The following is a 21,621-nucleotide window of genomic DNA, read 5'->3' on the forward strand; positions in this document are numbered from 1 at the left end:
AACCCATCAAGCAAATCTCAAATTCTTACCAATTCTTACCCAGCGGCAGGCGGTAATCGGCAACCGTCGTAGTCAAAACTCTCAAAGCTTGGATAGAGCGATGGCCAGGGAGAGTCAAACGCACGACGTAGATATATGTGGAGCTGTGAAGGCTTATGATATGGTAGCAAAAAGGATCAGCAATAATCCATTCAGAGATGCAAAGTTGAATAAACGCTCAACGACGGTACTGTGTTGGTCCTAGGCTAGACCGTGCTAGAGACGCGAGCCTAGAACACTAATAAAATCACAGCGCTGCACGTAAACAAGGGAAAAGCACACTCTGGAATTTTTTTCGCTCTGGTTTTTTTTGCGCTCTGTTTTTTTTGCGAAAAATCACTATAATGGCGAGTGTCTCAAAACTCTTCCCAGGTCAAACTGACAGGATGGGCACAAATTTTTTTTGACAATTTTGTTTTCGGAAATCAGGGCAGCGACGATGAAAAAGTGCGACAAAAAATCACTATGATGGCGAATGTCTCAAAACACTCCCTGGGACCTAAAAATAGGATAGGGAAAAATATTTTCGGTCACCGAAATTTTGGCCTAAAAACTGCCCGGGGGTCTCCAGACTCTTTTTTTTCGAAACCTACTCAGACAAGGAAACATGAATCAGAAATTAGATGGATCTCGGAAACAAACCTAATACGAAAAGAACTCGGATTGGTGGTGGATATATGGTGGTAGGATATGGCAGCGGTGGTGGTATATGATAGCGATGGTGGTATATGGATATGGATCGATGGTATATGGCAGCGTTGGTGGGATATGGCAGCGGTTGTAGTATATGGCAACGGTGGTGGTATAAGGCAGCATTGGTGAGATATGGCAGCGGTAGTGGTATATGGCAAGAGCGATGAAGATGGTGCGGTGGCGGCGTGACAAACTGTGGCAGAACTCGAAACTCTAAAGGACTAGACGCTAAGACCAGCAACTAGAAACGACGATGCAACCGCAAATTCAATAAAGCAAATCCCTAAAAAGATTATGCAAAGGCTCAGATTGGTTCGGATATGATGAACTAACCCTAAAAATATTTTGTGGCTTTTTCATGGACTGTAGGTATGAAGAACAGACTCAATCTAAACTACGAAAAACTGTAAAATCTCACCGAGCAACCTGGAAATCTGATACCACTTGCTAGAGGCAAAGGTGTCCCGTCTTTCAATGAGATGATGGATATCGCTTTGCTGGAAGTCGACTTTGACGATCCGACTACGAACGTGCGACGACGTCACGCCTTAGCAATTGCTAAACCAACTCCGAGAGATTATTGACCACGCTGGAGCATGATCAACCTGACCATGAGGGTCTATTTCCTGCGAGCAAACGAAGAACAAGCAAGAAACTGAGATTGCAATCCGGATATTGCGAATATAAGTTGAAAGCTTTATTGATCAAGGTGGGGTTCTGTGACGCCTTTGTCTGGTCGTTGAACACAAATGAAGTACGCGAAGTTGCAGCTATGGCGAACTTTAATCTAAACAAAACCCAAAGTCTAAATGACGCCATAAGGGTTGTATATATGGAGGAAGAGGGCGGAATTTCGTGGCCCTTGTGGAAGGGGTCTGAAACCAACCCTATCTCTTGTTTCCCCACACATACGGACTCTAAAAATAGCCTATACTCAAGTATTTCAAAATTACATGGGCCTGGCCCAATAATAAGGTGACACCATCATCTCCATGCTTGTTCTTGCTCCAGTGTTCATCCTTCTCCAAGCTAGACCCTTCATTTGTAAGCAAAACAAATGTATCCAATTTAGGCAACATCATATTCTCATGAACATTAGAATCATTACCAAAAAACAAAGTACCTGGTAATTTAATTGGCGTGCGCGAGCTCTAGTAATTGGTCAAGTATGTATAGCAGCAGGGGTTGTGGGTGTAACAATGGTATTGATGTGCTCATCACTGCGCCACCTTATTTCTAGGCCAGGCCCATGTAATTTCGAAATACTACTTCATAGGCTATTTTTAGAGTCCATATTGTAGGGGAAACGAACTGGGAGGTATTTTAGTCCCACCTTGCCAAGGATGGATGAAATCCCCTCTCTTTTCCCCTATAAATATAGCCCTTAAGGCATTGTTTAGACTTGGGTTTTATATAGTTAAAAGTTAGCCATCGCTGCAACTTCGTGTACTTCGTTTGTGTCCAACGACCAAACCAAGACCGCTTATGAAACCCCACTTCTATCAATACTTCATCGATATTCGTAATATTCAGATTGCTTAATCATATTCTTGCTTGTTCTTTGATTGCTTGCAGGAATAGACCTTCGTGGTCAGGTTGATCGTGCTTCGGCGTGGTCAATAACCTCTCGGAGTTGGTTTAGCGATTGCTAAGGCGCAACGTGGTGCATGTTTGTAGTCGGATCATCAAAGTCATCTCCTCCAAATCGATAGTTATCATCTCATCAAAAGATCGGGCCCCTCGTTTCTATCAAGTGGTATCAGTTTTCAGGTTGCTCGGTGAGATTTTCCAGTTTTTCGTAGTCTAGTTTGCATATGTTCTTCATACCTAGAGTCCAAGAAAAAGTCAAAAAAAAAGTTAGATTAGTTCATCCGTGTCCAAGACTGTGTGTGCCTTTTCGCCATTATCACTTAGTTTTTGCATTGTTGAATTTTCAGTTGCATCGTGTGTCGAGTTGCTGGTTTTTAGTGTCTAGGTTTTTAGAGTTTCGAGTTCTAGTCACGCATTGTTCATATTGCATCCACTCCCACCATCCGCATCCACATCCATCATTCACTAACAACTGTTAGTTGCCGTTGTCATTTCCATCACCTCAGTTGTTGCCACCCTACATCAGTATCATTCGTGCTTCGCACTCACTACTGCCATCGTGAGTCATTTGCTACCGCCATCGTTTTCCGCTGAATCAACCTCAGTAGAAAAAGAAGAGAGGAAGAAGATATAGAAGGAAGAAAGAAAAGAGTGGCAACATGAAGATATTTTAAGGCAACCACATGAAGCGTGTCTTGTTTTCCGTTTGGGTAGTAAGATCTAGTCCTTCATGTGGAAGGACTTCTACTTGGGACGTTGAGATTAAAAAGGAAAAAAAAGTTGTTCAGTTTGGAGTCCTTGCCATTCACGTTTTTGGAAACCAAGTAAAAAAAAAGGTGCTAACCGATTTGTGTGTTTGGAAAGAGTGCGAAAGAAAAAAGGCAAGAAGAGAGAGTTAGGAAAGGAATCAAAGAGAGAGAGATAAAGGGAAATCTGATCGGTAAAAAAATAAGGGAAGGAAAGGAAACAAAAGAGGAAGTAGTACTATAGTTGGCTGACTCGGTTGGTGGTTTCCAAGTTTTGGAATTTCCTTGGCAAAAATAAAGGAGAAAAAGAGCAGCCATCTTGGAGAAAAGAAAAGGCAAGTCGGATCAGATCCGGGCACATATATTGAAAAAAAAGAGTTGAGTACGTTTTGGAGAGAGAGAGAGAGTTCGGTTAGGAAAGAAATAACATAAAGAAGAAAAGGCCTGATCGGTTTGGCAGGTTTTGATCGGTTTAAAAAAATACGGATCTGTTTTTAAGTTTGGTAAGTATCCATTGAGAGAGAAAAAAAGAGAAGAAGAATTACAAGAAGAGTAGAGGAGAATAAGGAACGAGATTGGAAAAAGGGAAAGTGGACGTGGGTTTTTCCTAGGTCCTCACGTTGGACATAAAAAGTCCCTTGGCTGATTCGGTTGTGTTTCCTACGAAAAAAAACAGCCCATACAGTTTTTTTGGAGAAAGAAAGGAAAAAAGGTTCATGTGCTAGAATTGGGAGTAGTAGGCACGTTTGGATTATAATAACAAAAAGGGTGGTTGTGTGCAGCACTACACAGAGGTCTTCAGGACAGAAAGGAAACAAAAAAGTACACGTTCTCTACTATTTGTCTTTATCATTGTTGTTTCAACTCAAGATATTCAGTGCGCCAATTTTTTCTGATTGCATCCTACTTGTGCATCGACATCCGTCCGCCAGGTTGTTACATGAATCCCTCTGTGTCTTAGGCTTGTGTCTCTAGTACTGTCTAGCCTAACACCAGCACTCGACTACTTTGAACGAATTTTCAGCTTGCATTCATTAACGTGGTTGTGGCAGTTTTTTCACATATATAAAGCCAACCAAGCTCCACATATTTCTACACTGTGCATATATACGCTCACCTGGCAATCACTTTACCCAACTTTTGGAGTTATTTGACACCGCTGGTTGCCGGTCACCACCTGCTGCATGGTAAGAACTTGCAAGACTTTGATTTTTGCTGTACTGTGAGTGTTTTACCACCACATCCCAGTAGTTCATAGGAACATTATTCTTGGATTTTGTTTCCTTTTTCTACTAATCATGGCAGGTTCAAGAGTAAGCTGGGCTTCATTGATCGTGGGAGATGTGCCATCACCTCAAAAAATACAACCACCATCACAAGAGGTACAACGAGATCAAAATGCACACAATCAGGTTCTAGTTTCCATGCCACCTTTTCATGGTCGTTTTAAGCCTGATTTATATATTGAATGGGAGTTCGAAATAAATGCTATATTTGCTTCCCATAATTTTTCTGAGCATGAAAAAGTTAAGGTCATGGTTGGTACATTGACTGGTTTTGCTACTGTTTGGTGGAGTGAACATTGTCGGTTATACCCTGATTATGTACCTACTACTTGGGATGATTTAAAACTTGTCATGAGAGATAGATTTGTTGATGTTTATTATACTCGTGGCATGATTAAAAACCTAGAACATTTAAAACAAGGTAGTGACACTGTAACAAAATATTATGATGATTTATGAACTACCTTGTTGCACTCCTTGTTAGAGGAAAGTGAAGATGATTTTATGGATAGATCTTGGGGAGGTTTAAACCGTGATATTCAGGAGATACTAATTCATGAAGAGTGTTATCCTATGGATCGTTTGTTTTGTCTTGCTTACAAAGCTGAACAGGAAATACAACGGCGTGTTGTCCACAAGGAGATTAAGCGCAAGGTGCACATTCCAAGAGATGATACAGTTGTTCCTTCAACTACTAGGCGTACTATGACAACCACATCTGTGGTTGTGAGGACTACATCACCTCCACCATGTGACACATCACCTCAAAGAGTGCCTACATCATCTGAGTCGATCGTAATAGATAATGACAAAAGGTACCGATCTTCCACCTCCACATGAGTATGATGCTTGCCATGTCAATTTAAATGCACCATGCAATGAGCTACCCACTACTTTGATCACATCAGTTATTTTAGAGGACTATTATGATTATTTGACTTTGCCATGTGATCAAACAATTTTGAGTGAACCCATTGAATTAACTATTGATGCAAAAGAATCATGTGAATCAGGGAATAAATCATATTTGGATCAAATATGTTTGAAAATAAGTGTGCCAATGTTTAATCATTTTGATATGACCTCTAATCTTGGTGATGGTTCATCAATGTTGGGATGGTTTAATGATAAGCATTGTCAATCTTTTGATATGAATAAGAGCTTCACTTATATGTGCAAACTGAGTTGCAATATTTTCATGCCTTTGACTTCTTGTGATAACATATTGGCTTTATATTTCACGACTTTTGAAGGGTGCTCTTGTATAACCATGTCACATGTACCCCAACTCAGATCAGTAAAAATGGATGACATATACATATACAACGTGTACACCTTGTCTCTTTTGTTAGCCACATTTCAGATTAAGCAACACCAAGGACGGCTTTGTTTTCAAGAAGGGGAGGATGATGAGGACATGGCTACCATAGTTACACCCATATCCCTTGCTGTTTTACCTCTTGGAACAATTGCTAGAGCTCACATACGCCAATTCAACTATCAGGGACTTTCGTTTCTTGGTAATGTTTCTAGTGTTCATGAGAATATTATGCTGCCTAACATAGATACATTTGTGTTGCTTGCAATTGAAGGGCCTAGCACGGACAAGAAGGATGAACATTGGAGTATGGTCAAGCACGGAGATGAAGGTGCGCGCGAAGAGAAAAAGAACAAAGGTTCAAGTGGAGATTTCCAGACTTTGAAGCCACCATGACGACATACAAGAAGATGGACAAAATATACAAGATGGCCTTTTCTAAATTTCGTCCATAGCTTATTATTGGTGCTGCGCCAGCTTATTTCTGGGCCAGGCCCATGCAATTTCGAAATACTACTTCATAGGCTGTTTTTAGAGTCCATATTGTAGGGGAAACAAACTGGGAGGTATTTTAGTCCCACCTTGCCAAGGGTGGACGAAGTCCCCTCTCTTTTCCCCTATAAATATAGCCCTTAAGGCATCGTTTAGACTTGGGTTTTATTTAGTTAAAAGTTAGCCATCGCAGCAACTTCGTGTACTTCGTTTGTGTCCAACGACCAAACCAAGACCGCTTATGAAACCCCACTTCTATCAATACTTCATCCATATTCATAATATTCAGATTGCTTAATCATATTCTTGCTTGTTCTTCGATTGCTTGCAGGAATAGACATTCGTGCTCAGGTTGATCGTGCTCCGGCATGGTCAACAACCTCTCAGAGTTGCTTTAGCGATTGCTAAGGCGCAACATGGTGCACGTTTGTAGTCGGATCGTCAAAGTCGTTTCCTCCAAATCGATAGTTATCATCACATCGAAAGATCGGGCCCCTCATTTCTATCACATACGGTCCAAGTCTCCTTCAAAATTGGCGCATATGAGGACACTTTGGAGTGTGATGTCGTCCCGATGTCTGTTTGCCACCTCCTTCTTGGTCGACCATGGCAATTTGACTGAAGCGTCATCCACAATGGGCGTACCAATCACTATAGCTTCAAGATGAAAGGGAAGGAGTATGTGCTACGACCTATGTCTCCTAGTCAAGTGATAGCCGACAAACAAGCCACCCATCATGGAGAGAAGAGTGAGAAAGTGATCCACCCAAAAGAGAGTGAGAGCCACAAGCCAAAACCGAGTGCATCCACGATGAGCGACAAGAAAAACTTAGTCTTATTTGCCACCAAAAGTGAGATGAGAGAAGTGTGTGAGAACCCATCGAGTGTTATGCACTTTATCCTTGTGTGCAAGGATGGGGAACCAAAAGCTAACACCTCTCATGAGCTACCTTTAGTGTTATCTTCTCTTTTGCAGGAATTTCAAGATGTTTTCCCCGATGAGCTACCTCCGGGTCTACTTCCTCTATGAGGCATTGAGCACTAAATCAACCTCATCCCCGGAGCACCCCTACCAAACAAAGCTCCATACCGCGTCAACCCCGAAGAAACTAAGGAGATCCAATGGCAAGTACAACAACTAATCGACAATGGACATGTACGTGAAAGCTTAAGCCCTTGTGTCATTCCCGTTATACTTGTGCCCAAACAAGACGGTAGTTTTCGCATGTGCTCAGATTGTAGACCCATCAATGTTATTACTATTTGTTATAGGCATCCCATTCCTTGCCTAGATGATATGCTTGATGAACTTAACGGTGCCACCATTTTCTCAAAAATTGATCTTAAAAGTGGCTACTATCAAATCCGCATACAAGAAGGTGATGAATGGAAAACTGCTTTCAAAACCAAATTTGGCTTGTACGAGTGGTTGGTTATGCCCATGGGTTTGTTGTAAGATCCTGGTACTTTTATGCGTCTTATGCATTTTGTGCTTCGCCCTTATATTGGACTATTTGTTGTCGTTTACTTTGATGACATTCTTGTTTTTAGCAAATCTACGAAAGAGCATCTAAAGCATGTTAGGGCTGTTTTGCAAAATCTTAACAAGGAACGTCTTTATGCCAACATGAAAAAGTGCACATTTGGTGTTGACAAGCTTGTTTTCTTGGGTTTCGTTGTCTCTTCCAAGGGTGTTCATGTTGATGAATCTAAAATTGAGGCAATTAAAACTTGGCCCCAACCCATTGCAACAAGTGCGTAACTTTCTTGGCCTTGCGGGTTTTTATCGTCGCTTTGTGAAAGATTTTAGCACTATTGCCGCTCCTTTGCATGCCTTGAGTAAGAAGAATGCTCCTTTTGTTTGGGGATCTTTGCAATCTACTGCTTTTGATGAGTTCAAGTCTTTGCTTACTCATGCTCTGATTCTCACTTTGCCCAACTTTGACAAAACTTTTGAGGTTCATTGCGATGCTAGTGGTACCGGAATTGGCGGAGTTTTGATGCAAGAAAAACGAGCCATTGCATATTTTAGTGAAAAACTCTCCGGTGCTCAACTTAACTATCCCATCTATGACAAAGAATTGTATGCTTTAGTGCGTGTGCTACATGTTTGGGAACATTATCTTAGACCTCATGAGTTTGTCATACATACCGATCATGAAACACTTAAGTACTTGAAAGGCCAAACTAAGTTGAACAAGCGTCATGCAAAATGGATTGAATTTATTAAATCTTTCCCCTATGTGATCAAGTACATTAAGGGTAAGGAAAATGTAGTTGTGGATGCACTTTCATGCATATGCATGCTTGTCACTAAACTTGAGTGGAATGTTATTGGCTTTGAGCACATAAAAGACTTGTATGCGAATGATCCTTCCTTTGCTAATCCTTATGCTAAGTGTTTGACACATACATCTTGGGAATGATATTACATAAAGGATGAATATCTTATGAGAGCTAGCAAACTTTGCATTCTCGAGTCTTCTCTTCGTTTGATCCTTTTGCAAGAGGCTCATGGAGGCGGACTCATGGGACACTTTGGACACGAAAAGACATTTGCCAGGCTCTCCAAGAACTACTTTTGGCCCAAGATGTTCTGCGACGTCTCACGCTTCACCAACCGATGCTCTACATGTCGCAAAGCTAAGTCTAAAGATTAATCCCATGGTCTTTACATGCCTCTTCCTATTCCTTATCAACCTTGGGAAGACATTAGCATGGATTTTGTACTTGGTTTGCCTAGAACTCAAAATGGCAAGGATTCCGTGTTTGTTGTTGTGGACCGATTTTCTAAGATGGCACATTTCATTCCGTGCAACAAGATAGACGATGCTTCACATGTTGCAAATCTCTTTTGTAGGGAAATATTGTGCATCCATGGAGTACCAAACACAATCGTCTCGGACCGCGACGTCAAGTTCTTGAGTTAGTTTTGGAAGACACTATGCGCCAAGCTCGGAATCAAGCTCTTGTTCTCATCGGCGTACCATCCGCAAACCGACGGCCAAACGGAGGTGACGAACCGAACGCTCTCCACTCTATTTCGCGTGTTGGTCAAGAGGAACATCAAGGAGTGGGAGGAGTGTCTACCCATCGCCGAGTACGCATACAACCGGGCAAGACATTCGACTATCAGCAAGTCCCCCTTCGAGGTCGTCTACGGCTTCAACCCGTTGTCCCCATTGGACATTCTACCTCTACCACTACAAGAGCGCACCAACATGGATGCGAGTGCACGAGCAAGCTACATCAAGAAGATGCATGAGGATACAAGGCACACCATCGAGCGCCAAGTACAACGACTAGCGACCAAGCTCAACGTCAACAAGCAACCCATGATCTTCAACATTGGTGATCTCATGTGGCTACACCTTCACAAGGACCGCTTCCCCAACGAATGCAAGTCCAAACTCCTACCTCGAGCCGATGGACCCTTCAAGGTGCTAGAACGCTACAACAACAACAACAACGCCTACAAGATCGACATCCCACGAGACAAGTACAACCTGAGTGACATCTTCAACGTCCAAGACCTCTCGCCATACCATGGTGATGAAACTTTCGATCCGAGGTCGGATCTTTCCCAAGGGGGGGGGGGATGATGTGGAGCATCCCTCGCTCATCCCCATGGACGTACCTACATCTCCCTCGACACCACTCGGACCCATGCCAAGAGCTCGAGCAAAGGCTATCGAAGATAAGGTGAACTCGCTTCTCTCCGAACTCCCTCTCCCTACTCACGAGACATGGCTACTACCTCATACGAGACTCTATGTGTGATCAGGTGCTTGGACGGGAGCCACGGGACAGCTACATTCAATGGCCAAGATGGCGAGGACACCAAGCATGAAGATCAAGAAGAAGAGCTGCTTTGGAAGCTACAGGCCCCAGACGATCGGCCTGGCCTAGACGTTAGACCCTTGGAGGACGCTACAGCCAAGGGAAGAGAAGCCAGCCAGAGCTGCAGGCTTCGGATGACCGGCCCAGTCCGGACGTCCGGCCACTCCCAGGCTCCGGACGACCGAGCCCTTCCGGACATCCGGCACTTCTCCAACGGAACCAAATCTATGGAATTCTGAGGAATTCCGGACGACCGTGCACCTGCCAACAGAACCGAATCTACGGACATCCGAAGAACTCCGGACGTCCGGGACCCCGCGAGCCTCCAGACGACCGGCGCCCCACGGACGTCCGGACCCTGGCTGCGTCCAGCTGCAGGCTGATGCCCATGTACCCCTTCACTTCGCCCCTCATTTGCACTATGACTATAAATAGACCACTCCTACCTCCTAGCTAGGGTTAGCGTTGATTTAGCTCATTTGTGAGATAGAGCCTCGCTCATCCATCCGGATCTACTCCTCGCGAGGGACCGACACCTCCATCCGGAGAAGATCCACCTGGATTCAAGACCTCCATCCGGAGAAGATCCCATCAAGACCTCCTCATGGAGAAGAATCGGTTACACTTTGTATCGTCCTTTGTTGGACTTGGATCTTGTATCTCTCCTTGTGTTTCGATGATCTAGCACATGTGTAACTTTTATTCTTGTTGGTTGAGTGTTTTTCTCTCGTTCCCCTCCTCGTGTTCTTCATGTTCCTCGTAGGGTTCCTTTCCAAACGTGAAAGATCGGCCTCTAGGGTTCTACCCTACATCAAGTGGTACTACCGCTCTGGTGCACGGTACTACCGCCCTGAGATGCCAATGCCCATGTATCCCTACCTAATTTTCATGTTTGGTGTTTGTCTTTCCTTGGCTTATGCTCTCTTGCTCTTGTGGTTCTTGTGTGTGTGTGTGTGTGTGTGTGTTTCAGGTGGTAGTAGCTCCAGGCATCAGGCTCGCCGCAAGAATCCAGACCGTGCAATAGGTTCCAAGCATTATTGATCTTCGGATGCTCCAGAGTCTGCTGCTACTGTTGATGCGGGTGGCTCAACTGAGCCACCAAAACGCAAGGCCAAGGTCCCAACGTCAAAGACCTCCGCTGGGCGCAAGCATGCTAATCAGATGTCTGCAATGGAGTTCTGTACCAAGAGGAAGCAGAATCCCTACCATGTGGACCAGGAGCCTGCTCTTCAGAGGCGTCCGTTCTGGAACAGGTTTCAGTAGTCCATCTATCATGATGTCTTGAAGCAAAAGAAGAACTTGTTTGTGAAGGTCAAGTATGTCGGTCTCTCGCACATGGAGAAGGACCTACCATACTTTGGGAATGCTCTGCAGAGGTGTGAGGAATTGGACATCAAGAGGATCATTACCTTCAACAAAGACTTTGATGCCGAGCTCGTGGCCCAGTTCTTTGCCACCGTTCACTTTAGGCATGATCAGGCCGTACTCTATATTGGATGAAAAATGGTCGTCTTCTGTCCGCACCATGGAAGGACTTCATGGTCAGCTTATCGTACAATGATGAGGGTGCCCATACCCCACTTGGTTTCCGCCCTCATAAGGAGATTGCCGCTACTCATAAGGAAAAGCTTTGGCCCTATTCTACCAGGAAGGTATCTGAGACTGGGAAGGTTTATTATGAGCTCTCGCCCTTCCTAGACATCATGCATAGGATCTTCCGGAACACCTTGTTTCCTCGGATCGGCAACTTGGATTGGGTGCACTCTTACCTTGTTGACATGCTTCTTTTCTGTCAAGAAGAGCAGGGCTCTCAGCAGGTGTTGGAAGTGTCACATGTGATGTGGTCTGAACTTCACCTGCTTTCATGGAGCGCAAGTGCATCATTTATGGACCCTATCTTATGCAGCTTATTGAGGACACTTGGCAGCCAAGTTTCCCAATGAGGAGCTTGTCACAGACAATGTGGTTTCTCATGATACTATCGAGCTGCGTTAGAAGAAGAAGTTGAGTACGTCTACTCCGGCACCTCCAGTGCAGGAGACTGTCTTATCTGATGCAGATGATGAGGATGATGATGGGTGCGAGTATGTGCCCCCATCTGAGGAGCCCTCTTGGGCGAAGAAACTCAAGGAGAAGATGAAGCGTATGTTCTACTTTCAGGCCAAGGGCCAGTACAAGGCTCACAAGGAGGCCAAGATGGCTCATCGTCGTGACAAGGCCATTATGAGACAAGTTGGCCTAGAGGTTGCAGATGGCTCTGCGGAGCGGATCACTGATGAGGAGTCTTGGAGCAGACTGCACTGCCCGTGGTCTGACAGTGAGGAGGACACCGGGGTTCAAGCTTCTCCCTGTGCTGCAGAGGACTCTGAGGAGGAGGAGCATGACTGGTGATGCCATGGAGATCTACTACCATCATGTGTCATGTTGACCCTTTCCCTTTGGTGTCTTTCTGCCAAAGGGGGAGAGTTAGGGATTTGCTTTGGGTTTTGTGTTTGCGTGTTCGTGTTCGTTCGTGATCGTTCGTGTTCGTTGTGTTCGTTCGTTTTCGTTCGTTTTCGTTTGCTTTTGTTCGGCTGTGAGTGAGACCATATGGTGTAATACATATGTGAACTACCCTATCCTATCTACTTTAGTCTCAAGTACTCTGTTATCATGTGAGATGCTTCATTACTGGCACTTATATTATTGCTCTCATGCTTGTCCTTGCTTAGTTGTACTTGTTGTATGCAAAGTTGTTGCCTGTCTACAAAATATAGGGGGCGTTTGATCCTAAAGATGTGCACATAGCCTTTCATGCTACTTTCCTTGGTGCACACCTCTTGGGGGATCTCGTCTATATTTTGTTGGGAGAGGGTTTGCTTAATTTTCAATTACTATTTTGTGCAAATCCCGTGTTGTCATCAATCCACCAAAAGGGGGAGATTGTTAGGGCATTATTTCCCTGGTTTGTTTTGGTGATTGATGACAATACGTTTGCGGACTAATCGTGTGCATTAAGCTTTTCAGCTTATCTAATATAAGGGCACTATGCGATTGTTACCCCTCGAGGACTTCACTTTAGATGGATTATTTTCCTTCGTTTCTTTTCGGTGAAATTGAGTCGTAGGGATAACCGTACTATCAAGGGGGGATCCGTTTCGGAAGAGTATGGGGGGAACCATCATGTTCACGTTCTCCTTGTACCCTCGCCTTCTTCCTGCTTCTTTGGATTTTTCGTGTTGTGCAAAACAAGGGGTGCTATGTGCTAAGCGGTAGTACCGCAGCCAGGGCGGTAGTACCGCCTATCGGCGGTAGTACCGCTTGTTAGTGCCACTGGTACTACCGCCCCTGTTGTGGTCTCGATTTTTCGTTTTGGGTTTCTGTAAAGGACCACGCAGGTGAGCGGTAGTAGGGACGTCAGTAGGGCGCGGTAGTACCGCTCCTACGTCCGCTCCAACTGTCGCTCAGCTCCCTGCCCTCCTCTGTTCTCCAATGGCTGTAGGAAGTGGCAGTACCGCTTATCGGTGGTAGTACCGCCCTCAGGGCGGTAGTACCGCCCTAGTGCGTGTACTTCCTCTCCCTCAACCCTGGTTGCCCTATGCCTGCTTGCCACAACGGTAGTACCGCACTGCAATGGTAGTACCGCCCAGATGTGGGCTGCGGGCTACATAACGGTTGGATGTGTCCCCCCACTATATAAAGGGGTCTTCTTCTCCAAGAAGACTTACCTCTTCCGTCCCCAAAACTCCATTGTTGCTCCAAGCTCCATTTTCGCCCGATCTCTCTCCCTAGCCAATCAAACTTGTTGATTTTCTATGCATTGGTTGAGAAGGCCCCGATCTACACTTCCACCAAGAGAAAATTGATTCCCCCCACTAATCCCTTGCGGATCTTGTTACTCTTGGTTGTTTGAGCACCCTAGACGGTTGAGGTCACCGCGGAGCCATATTCCATTGTGGTGAAGCTTAGTGGTGTTGTTGGGAGCCTCCAATTAAGTTGTGGAGATTGCCCCAACCTTTTTATAAAGGTTCGGTCACCGCCTCCAAGGGCACCAATAGTGGAATCACGGCATCTCGCATTGTGTGAGGGCGTGAGGAGAATACAGTGGCCCTAGTGGCTTCTTGGGGAGCATTGTGCCTCCACACCGCTCCAACGGAGACCTACTTCCCCTCAAAGGAAAGGAACTTCGGTAACACATCCTCGTCTTCACCGGCTCCACTCTTGGTTATCTTGTACCTTTACTTGTGCAAGCTTATATTGTGTTGTATCTCTTGCTTACTTGTGTGCTTGTTGTTGTTGAATCGTATAGGTTGCTCACCTAGTTGCATATCTATACAACCTACTTTGATGCAAAGTTTATGATAGAGGCAAAGGTGTCCCGTCTTTCGATGATATGGTGATTATCGTTTCGGAGGAGTAGACTTTGATGATCCGACTACGTACGTGCGAGGACGTCGCGCCTTAGCAATCGCTAGACCAACTCCGAGAGGTTATTGACCACGCCGGAGCACGATCAACCTGACCACGAGGGTCTATTTCCTGCGAGCAAACGAAGAACAAGCAAGAAACTAAGATAGCAATCTGGATATTGTGAATATAAGATGAAAGCTTTATTGATCAAGATGGGATTCTGTGACGTCTTGGTCTAGTCGTTGAACACAAACGAAGTACGCGAAGTTGCAGCTATGGCGAACTTTTAATCTAAACAAAACCCAAAGTCTAAACGGTGCCCTAAGGGTTGTATATATGGAGGAAGAGGGGGGAATTTTGTGGCCCTTGGGGGAGGGGTCCGAAACCAACCCTATCTCTTGTTTCCCCACACATACGGACTCTAAAAACAGCCTATACTCAAGTATTTCGAAATTACATGGGCATGGCCCAATAATAAGGTGATGCAACACCTAGAATAGCCTCTGGACGAAAGTTATGAAGTAGCATCTTGAATATTTCGTCCAAGGCTTCATGCACTCATTATGGTGGCTTTAACGTCCTAAAATCATCACTTGTAACTCCGTTCTTGTTCCCGTTGCGCATGCCATCATCTCCATGCTTGTTCTTGCTCCAGTGTTCATCCTTCTCCAAGCTAGGCCCGTCATTTGTAAGCAAAACAAATGTATCCAATTTAGGCAGCATCATATTCTCATGAACATTAGAATCATTACCAAGAAACAAAAGTACCTGGTAGTTTAATTGGCGTGCGCGAGCTCTAGTAATTGGTCCAGTATGTATAACAGCAGGGGTTGTGGGTGTAACAATGGTATTGATGTGCTCATCATCCGCCCCTTCTTGAAATGAAGTCGTCCTCGATGGAAGCTCATCTTCCTCACCCAAATAAGGCTTCAAATCTGCAATGTTAAAAGTGGGACTAACCCCAAAATCTGCAGGCAGCTCAAGTTTATATGCATTATCATTTATTTTCTCTAACACCTTAAAAGGACCATCAGCACTAGGCATTAGCATTCATTTGCGCAAATCAGGAAATCTATCCTTACGCAAATGTAACCAAACAAGATCTCCAGGTGCAAAGACAACATGTTTTCTACCCTTATCTCCAGAAAGTTTATATTTAGCATTCATACGCTCAATGTTTTCCTTAGTTAACTCATGCATTTTTAAAATCAATTTAGCACGTTGTTTAGCATCAAAATTAACCTTCTCCGAAGATGAAAGAGGCAACAAATCAATAGGTGCACGAGGTAGGAAACCATACACAATTTCAAAAGGGCACATCTTAGTAGTAGAATGCAATGAATGATTATAAGCAAATTCAATATGAGGCCAGCATTCTTCCCACATTTTCTTATTATTCTTCAAAACAGCCCTATGCATAGTATACAACATTCTATTGACTACTTCAGTTTGTCCATCAGTTTGGGGGTGACAAGTAGTACTAAAAAGCAGTTTATTCCCCAACTTAGCCCATAAACATCTCCAAAAGTGGCTAAGAAATTTAGTATCACGATCTGAAGCAATAGTATTTGGCACACCATGCAAGCGAATAATTTCACGAAAGAACAAATCAGCAACATTAACAGCATCATCGCTTTTATGACATGGTATAAAGTGTGCAATTTTCGAGAACCTATCAACAACAACAAATATGCTATCCCTCCCCTTCTTTGTTCAAGGTAAACCTAAAACAAAGTCCATAGATATATCCTCCCAAGGAACACTAGGTACAGGCAAAGGCATATATAAACCATGAGGATTGAGTCGTGACTTAGCTTTTTGACATGTAGTGCAGCAAGCAACAAAGCGCTCAACATCCCGTCTCATATTTGGCCAAAAGAAATGTGTAGCAAGTACATCCTCCGTCTTCTTCACGCCAAAGTGTCCCATTAATCCTCCTCTATGCGCCTCCTGCAACAACAAAAGACGAATGGAGCTAGCTGGAATGCATAGCTTGTTAGCACGGAACATAAATCCATCATTAACGACGAACTTGTTCCATGTTCTTCCTTCTGTACAATTCTGCAATACATCTTTAAAATCAGCATCATGCACATATTGATCTTTGATGGTCTCCAAACCAAATATTTTAAATTCTAGTTGTGAAAGCATAGTATAACGACGAGACAATGCATCAGCAATAACATTTTCTTTACCCTTCTTGTGTTTAATGACATAAGAGAAAGTCTCAATGTATTCAACCCATTTAGCATGTCTACGGTTCAGTTTTGCTTGACTTTTAATGTGTTTCAAAGATTCATGATCAGAATGTATAACAAATTCTTTGGGCCATAAATAATGTTGCCATGTTTCTAAAGTCTGAACAAGAGCATATAATTCTTTATCATAAGTAGAATAGTTCAGACTAGGCCCACTCAATTTTTTGGAAAAGTATGGAACAGGTTTGCCATCTTGTAATAACACACCTCCTAATCCAATTCCACTAGCATCACATTCAAGCTCAAATGTCTTATTAAAATCAGAAAGTTGGAGTAAAGGAGCATGTGTCAACTTATCTTTCAATACCATGAAGGCTTCTTCCTGTGCGGTACCCCAAACAAAAGGCACATCTTTCTTTGTAAGCTCATTGAGAGGTGCAGCAATGGTGCTAAAATCTCTCACAATTCGCCTATAAAATCAAGCGAGGCCAAGAAAACTCCTCACTTGTGTGACCGTTTTGGGCTGTGGCCAACTCTCAATAGCTTCAATCTTGGCTTTATCAACTTCAATTCCCTGTGGAGTAACAACATAGCCAAGAACTCGGTCGATGCAAAATGTGCACTTCCCAAGGTTACCGAACAAACGTGCATCACGTAGAGCAATAAAAAGAACACATAAATGTTCCAAATGTTCCTCCAAAGATCTCTATAAATCAGTATATCATCAAAATAGACTACCACAAATCGTCCAATGAAAGCACGTTAAACTTCGTTCATTAATCTCATGAAAGTACTAGGTGTATTAGTTAGCCCAAAAGGCATGACTAACCACTCATATAATCCAAACTTAGTTTTAAATGTTGTTTTCCATTCATCCCCCAATTTCATACGAATTTGATGGTATCCAATACGCAAATCAACTTTGGAGAATATTGTAGAGCCACTCAATTCATCAAGCATATCATCTAGCCTAGGAATAGGATGACGATAACGAATAGTAATATTATTAATGCCTCTACAATCAACACATATACGCGATGTACCATCCTTTTTCGGCACTAGAATAATAGGAACAACACAAGGACTAAGGGATTCGCGTATATAACCTTTGTCGAGAAGCTCCTGTACTTGACGCATAATCTCCTTCGTCTCCTCTGGATTGGTACGGTATGGTGCCCGGTTTGGAAGCAAAGCACCGGGAATTAATTCAATCTGATGCTCAATCCCTCGAATAGGCGGTAATCTCGGTGGCACGTCTTGTGGAAAGACGTCGACAAACTCCTACAAAATGTTAGTGACAGCAGGAGGCAAAGAGGAAGGCATGTCCTCGAATGAAAATAATGCCTCTTTGTACACAAAAGCATAGCAAACAGATTTGCTGAAATCTAACTCATCAATATCAGATTTGGTGGCAAACAAACATGCACTTTTCAATTTAATTTCAGAAGCAACACTAGATGGTTTATTATTAGGCTTCATTTGTTGCTCAAATTCTTTTGCCACAATCTGATTTTCACTCTTATTCTTCTCATGTTTTGCTTTATTAGCTCTATTAATATCATCTTTTAAAATGGAATCAGGAGTCATAGGAAGCAAAGTAATATTTTTAACCTTATGAACAAGAGTATACTGATTGTTTCTTCCATGGTGTACAGAATTTTTATGAAATTTCCATGGTCGACCAAGTAATAAAGAACATGCTTGCATAGGTACCACATCACAATCAACATAATCAGCATATGTAGAAATACTAAAATGCACATGAACAGTATGTGTTACCTTAACCTTGTTGTTGTTGTTGAACCATTGGTTGTAATAAGGATGTGGATGTGGTCTTGCAGTGAGAGATAGCTTCTCTACCATCTCCATGCTAGCCAAGTTGTTGCAGCTCCCTCCATCTATGATGACGCACACAGAACGTTCCTTCACAACTCCCTTTGTATGGAACAAATTATGCCTCTGATTTTTCTCAGCTTGTGTGACCCGCACACTCAAAACACATTGAGCAACTAAACATTCATACATGTCAGCGTCTTCAGGAGCCATGTATTGTGTCTCATGATCATAATCATCTCCACCGGGTTCTTCACGTGTAATAAGAGCCAAAGTCTCCTCATCATAGTCACTAGCGGATTCATACCCACCATCCTCAGTAGCAATCATCACATGCTGAGATTTGCATTCTCGCGCATAATGTCCTCTTCCCTTACAACGACGACAAATAATATCACTTGTGTGCCATGTTGATGCCATGGAAGAAGAAGAGCTCTGTGCAGGCCCGGCAGGTGTGCTCTTGGAAGATAGTGGTGGTTGTGCCTGCTTTCTTGTATCACAGCTGGAGGTGGCAGCTGATGGAGATGCTGGTGCAGTGGAAGTAGCGGATGCACGCGGTGTCCATGATGAAGGTCGACCTGTAGAAAAGTTAGTTCGCGCCAATGCTTGTCGATCATGCACTTCATGTTCAGCTTTACAAGCAAGATGGAATAAACGAGGGATATTAGTATACTCCTTATACTCTAAAATGGTCTGAATCTCTCTATTTAATCCACCCATAAAACGTGCAAGCATAGCTTCATTCTCCTCAACAATACCACATATAATCATGCCAGTTTGTAATTCCTGATAATATTCTTCTACAGAATATTTTCCTTGTCTTAAACGCTGCAATTTTTGAAGCAATTCACGTTGAAAATATGGTGGAACCCAACGAGTACGCATAGCAGTTTTCAAAGCAGCCCAAGTAGTTGGAATAGGATATAATCTACAATGTTCAGACCACCATACACATGCAAAACTAGTGAAAGCACAAACAGCAGCAGCAACCCGTCTCTCCTCGGGATATTGTAAACATGTAAAACGTTGTTTAGTTTCTAACTCCCAAGTAAGATATATATCAGGAACATATCTACCCTCAAATGGTGAATGTTCAATTTCTGTTTAGGAACATGGTCATGATCTCCTACCTGAGGTGGTGGTGCGGGCCTACCATTGCGATTATATACCTGAGGTCGACCTGCTGGTGGTGGTGCTGGTGGCTGCACGTAGTTCTGATTTTGATCAACCTCATCCTCATAATCGCCCGCATAATCATCATCCTCCTGGGTACCAGCAGCAGGAGTAGCAGGAGCCAAAGAAGCATCAACAATAGGTACATCAGCACCAGAATTTTCACCAAGCTCAATTGGAACGCGTTGTGCTCGTCCCACTTGCTTTGGAAGGCGTCGTTGTAGTTGTTGTTGTTGGGTAACGTAGTAATTTCAAAAAAAATCCTACGCACACGCAAGATCATGGTGATGCATAGCAACGAGAGGGGAGAGTGTTGTCCACGTACCCTCGTAGACCGTAAGCGGAAGCATTATGACAACGCGGTTGATGTAGTCGTACGTCTTCACGATCCGACCGATCCAAGCACCGAACATATGGCACCTTCGAGTTCAGCACATGTTCAGCTCGATGCAGATCCCCGGACTCCGATCCAGCAGGGTGTCGGGGATGAGTTCCGTCAGCACGACGGCATGGTGACGATGATGATGTTCTACCGACGTAGGGCTTCGCCTAAGCACCGCAACGATATGACCGAGGTGGAATATGGTGGAGGGGGCACCGCACACGGCTAAGGAACAATCACGATGATCAACTTGTGTGTCTACAGGTGCCCCCCTGCCCCCGTATATAAAGGAGGGAGGGGGAGGTGCAGGCGGCCCCCTAGGGGTGCGTCTGGAGGAGTCCTACTCCCACCGGGAGTAGGACTCCCCCCTCTTGCCTTGGTGGAGAAGGAAAGGGAGGAGGGGAAAGAGGAAAGGGCCCCCCCCTTCCTTGTCCTATTCAGACTAGGGGGGAGGGGGCGCGCGGCCTGCCCTGGCCGGCCCTCCTCTTCTCCCTCATGGCCCATGTAGGCCCATTAACCCCCGGGGGGTTCCGGTAACCCCCTGGTATTCCGGTAAAATCCCAATTTCACCTGGAACGTTTCCGATATCCAAATATAGGCTTCCAATATATCATTATTTATGTCTCGACCATGTCGAGACTCTTCGTCATGTCCCCGATCTCATCCGGGACTCCGAACTCTTTCGGTACATCAAAACTCATAAACTCATAATATAACTATAATCGGAACCTTAAGCATGCGGACCCTACGGGTTCGAGAACAATGTAGACATGACCGAAACACGTTTCCGGTCAATAACCAATAGCGGAACCTGGATGCTCATATTGGCTCCCACATATTCTACGAAGATCTTTATCGGTCAGACTGCATAACAACATACGTTGTTCCCTTTGTCATCGGTATGTTACTTGCCCGAGATTCGATCGTCGGTATCCAATACCTAGTTCAATCTCGTTACCGGCAAGTCTCTTTACTTGTTACGTAATGCATCATTTGGTAACTACCTCATTAGCTACATTGCTTGCAAGGCTTATAGTGATGCATTACCGAGAGGGCCCAGAGATACCTCTCCGACAATCGGAGTGACAAATCCTAATCTCGAAATACGCCAACCCAACATGTACCTTCGGAAACACCTGTAGAGCACCTTTATAATCACCCAGTTACATTGTGACGTTTGGTAGAACACAAAGTGTTCCTCCGGTAAACGGGAGTTGCATAATGTCATAGTCATAGGAACATGTATAAGTCATGAAGAAAGCAATAGCAACATACTAAACGATCAAGTGCTAAGCTAATGGAATGGGTCAAGTCAATCACATCATTCTCCTAATGATGTGATCCCATTAATCAAATGACAACTCTTTGTCCATGGCTAGGAAACATAACCATCTTTGATTAATGAGCTAGTCAAGTAGAGGCATACTAGTGACACTCAGTTTGTCTATGTATTCACACATGTATCATGTTTCCGATTAATACAATTCTAGCATGAATAATAAACATTTATCATGAAATAAGGAAATAAATAATAACTTTATTATTGCCTCTAGAGCATATTTCCTTCAGTCTCCCACTTGCACTAGAGTCAATAATCTAGTTCACATCGCCATGTGATTTAACATCAATAGTCACATCTGTA

This window comes from Triticum dicoccoides, chromosome 4B, assembly GCF_002162155.2.
Source record: "Triticum dicoccoides isolate Atlit2015 ecotype Zavitan chromosome 4B, WEW_v2.0, whole genome shotgun sequence".
Taxonomy (NCBI): Eukaryota; Viridiplantae; Streptophyta; class Magnoliopsida; order Poales; family Poaceae; genus Triticum; species Triticum dicoccoides.